Source organism: Apium graveolens, chromosome 8, assembly GCF_009905375.1.
Source record: "Apium graveolens cultivar Ventura chromosome 8, ASM990537v1, whole genome shotgun sequence".
NCBI lineage: Eukaryota > Viridiplantae > Streptophyta > Magnoliopsida > Apiales > Apiaceae > Apium > Apium graveolens.
The window spans coordinates 153,678,333-153,681,954 of record NC_133654.1 but is presented as its reverse complement, the minus strand read 5'-3'; positions in this window follow the sequence as shown (position 1 = coordinate 153,681,954).

Below are 3,622 nucleotides of genomic sequence, written 5' to 3'. Positions count from 1 at the left end.
GTAGTTGGTTGTTGTTCCTCAGTGGTGGTACTTAGTTGTTTTGTGATAGTTGTTCTGGATTGTTGTCTTTGATAGTGCCACCAGCTAAGGATTATTGTATTAAGGCAGATTGTACTTTTATTATTCAGTATGTTGTACCTAGACCCGGCGTATGGCCAAATTATGTATAATTATCATGTTGTTTAGTTGCGATTTCTAGATTGTGGTTTAATCTTCTTTCATACCTGCATAATTACATACTGTCATAACAAATCAGGAAGCATGAGAATTGGCAAGTGGAAACAACCTAAATAAGTTTATGTAACAGGAAAATGCCGCCAAGGAGAATAGTAACAAGAACTTGCCCGGCTGCATCTGGCGGCCAGGGTAGTAATAATGAGCAAGGGCATCGAGCACAGACCCCACCATTAAGATTTAACAAAGAACGAAATGAGTATGATGATGAGGACTATGAGGAGTCAGAGGCTGAAGATACTCAGGGGATGGAAATGCCAGTGAACCCTATGGAGCAGTATGTAGAACTTCTGAGGCAAAACCTGCAGCAGCAACGACCACCCCAGCAACCCCAGCAGGCCATGGCTAATGCATTTAAATCTTTCAAGTCGGTCAAGCCCCCAGAGTTTCACGGTGTTACTGACCCAGTTCAGGCCAGGGCTTGGCTAAAAGAGGTAGAAAAGACCTTTGAGCGAATCGGCACTGAAGAAGCCCACAAGACTAATTTTGCCACTTATCTCTTAAAGGGTGAGGCTAACTATTGGTGGGAAGCCAAGAAAAATATGGAGCCCCAAGGGATTGTTACTTGGGGAAGATTCACTGAGTTATTTTTAAAGAAGTATGTCCCGAAGTTTATGGAGGTTCGAAATGCAGCGAAAGTTCCTAGAGCTGAAACAAGAAAATATGAGCGTAGCGGAATATGAAGCTAAGTTCACAGAATTGTCGAGGTTTGTGCCACAACTGGTGGGTACCGAAGAGCAAAAGGCTGAGAGATTTCAACAGGGATTGAAGCAGTGGATTCAGAACAAGCTGGCAATTCTGGAGATAACTGACTATGCCACCCTAGTGCAGAAGGCCACGATAGCTGAAGCAGGGAGTGAAATGAGCCAAAAAATGAAGCAAACTAAGAAGCGAAAGTTTGATGGTCAAAGCCGGAGTGTAGGAGGGGGAAGCTTCCCTAGTAAGTTTGTCAGGGGGACGGCCTCCCAACCCAACCGCAGTACAGGATTCGGGGGATTAGGGGGCGTGAGTGTGGCCCGGAGCGGGAACCAGACGGGAATGTCTTATCATAGCCAACCACGACCCCCTCTGCCAGGATGCAAGAGCTGTGGTAAGAAGCATTCTGGGCAATGTATGCAGAAACCAGTGACATGCTTTAAATGTGGTAAGGTGGGGCACTATGCCACAGCTTGTAACCAGGAAGCGGCTAAGTGTTTCCAGTGCGGAAAGACAGGACACATGAGGAAGGACTGCCCTGCGGCGGCCCCAGCTAGCTCAAGGGGTAGTGTAGCTGCATCTAACAGAGTGCCGACTTCCAGAACCTTTAATATGACTGTGAAAGATGCCGTGAGGAACACCAATGTTATAGCAGGTACGCTCCTCCTAAACTCCAATTCCGCCAATGTGCTATTTGATTCTGGAGCTACTAAGTCTTTCGTGTCTAAGGAATTTGCTGAAAAATTGAACTTAAAAGTGGAACCTTTGAAAGAATCTTTGCAAGTGGAAATAGCTAATCAAGAGATTATCCCTGTAAATCAAGTTTATGCTAACTGCAACCTAGAATTAGGTGGAGTAAGATACCCAGTAGATTTAATTCCCTTTCGACTAGGGGAGTTTGATGTGATATTAGGAATGGATTGGCTATCTAGAAACCATGCCCAGATTGATTGTGAGGGGAAGAAAGTAAAATTGAAAACACCTAGTGGTAAGAGTGTAATAATTAAGGGGCAACGGCAAACCAAGAAGTTTCTAACTATGGTGCAGACCAAAAGACTTTTAAGGCAAGGATGTGAGGCCTACTTGGCTCACGTGGTGGATACCAAACGAGAAACCCCTGAGATCCACACCATACCCGTAGTTAACGAGTTTGAGGATGTATTTCCCAAGGATCTTCCCGGACTACCTCCGGATCGGGAGATAGAATTTGCCATTGATTTAGCTCCCGGCACGACACCAGTATCAAAGGCCCCGTATCGTTTGGCCCCCGTCGAGATGAAAGAGTTGGCTGATCAACTGCAAGATCTATTGGATAAAGGAATGATTAGACCAAGTGTGTCCCCGTGGGGTGCACCCGTATTATTTATGAAGAAGAAGGACGGCAGCATGAGACTGTGCATCGATTATCGAGAGCTGAACAAGCTGACCATTAAGAACAAGTACCCATTGCCAAGAATAGATGACCTCTTTGACCAACTAAAGGATGCCACGTGTTTTTCCAAGATTGACCTTAGGACAGGTTATCATCAACTTAAGATCAAACCGGAAGATATACCTAAGACTGCATTTCGCACTAGGTACGGACATTATGAGTTCCTGGTTATGTCATTTGGTTTGACTAACGCGCCCGCGGCTTTCATGGATCTGATGAACAGAGTCTTTAAGAAGTATCTGGACGAATGCGTGATAGTCTTCATCGATGATATTCTAATTTACTCTAGGTCGGAGGAGGAACATGCGGAACACCTCAGGATAGTATTGGAAATCTTACGAAAAGAAAAATTGTATGCCAAATTCTCAAAGTGTGAATTTTGGTTGAAAGAAATTCAGTTTTTGGGTCATGTGATTAGTAAGGAAGGAATTCTCGTAACCCCGCAAAGATAGAAGCTGTCGCTAATTGGGAACAACCAACCACGCCCACCGAGGTCAGAAGCTTTATTGGACTGGCCGGGTATTATCGAAGGTTTGTAAAGGATTTCGCCAAGATAGCAGGCCCGTTGACTAGACTTACTCGGAAAACAGAAAAGTTTGTTTGGACGGAGAAATGTGAGGAGAGCTTCCAAGAATTGAAGAAAAGGTTGGTATCGGCCCCAGTGCTGGCCCTACCAGACGATAAAGGGAACTTTGTGATTTATAGTGATGCGTCCCATAAGGGTTTGGGATGTGTGCTGATGCAGCACGGTAAGGTGATTGCCTATGCATCCAGGCAATTAAAGGAATATGAAGTGAGGTACCCCACCCATGACTTAGAATTAGCCGCCATAGTGTTTGCCCTTAAGATGTGGAGACATTACCTATACGGAGAAAAGTGTGAAATTTATACTGACCACAAGAGTCTTAAATATATCTTCACCCAGAAGGAGCTAAACATGAGGCAGAGAAGGTGGTTAGAATTGATTAAGGACTACGACTGCGAAATTCTTTATCACCCGGGGAAGGCCAATGTGGTGGCCGATGCCCTTAGTCGTAAGGAAAGATTGAAAAGGATCACCACGTCAGAGGATTTGATCAGAGAATTTGACAAGTTAGAGATTGAGGTCAAGGTCGCTGAGCCAGGGACCGAAGGTTTGTATGAGATGGTTATGCGACCGGAGCTACTGGAAAAGATTAGGCGATGCCAAGAAATAGTGTTGAGGGAGAACAAGGAACTGGTAAGCGGAGAGGAGGCCAAGTGTGACCCAGACGAGAAAGG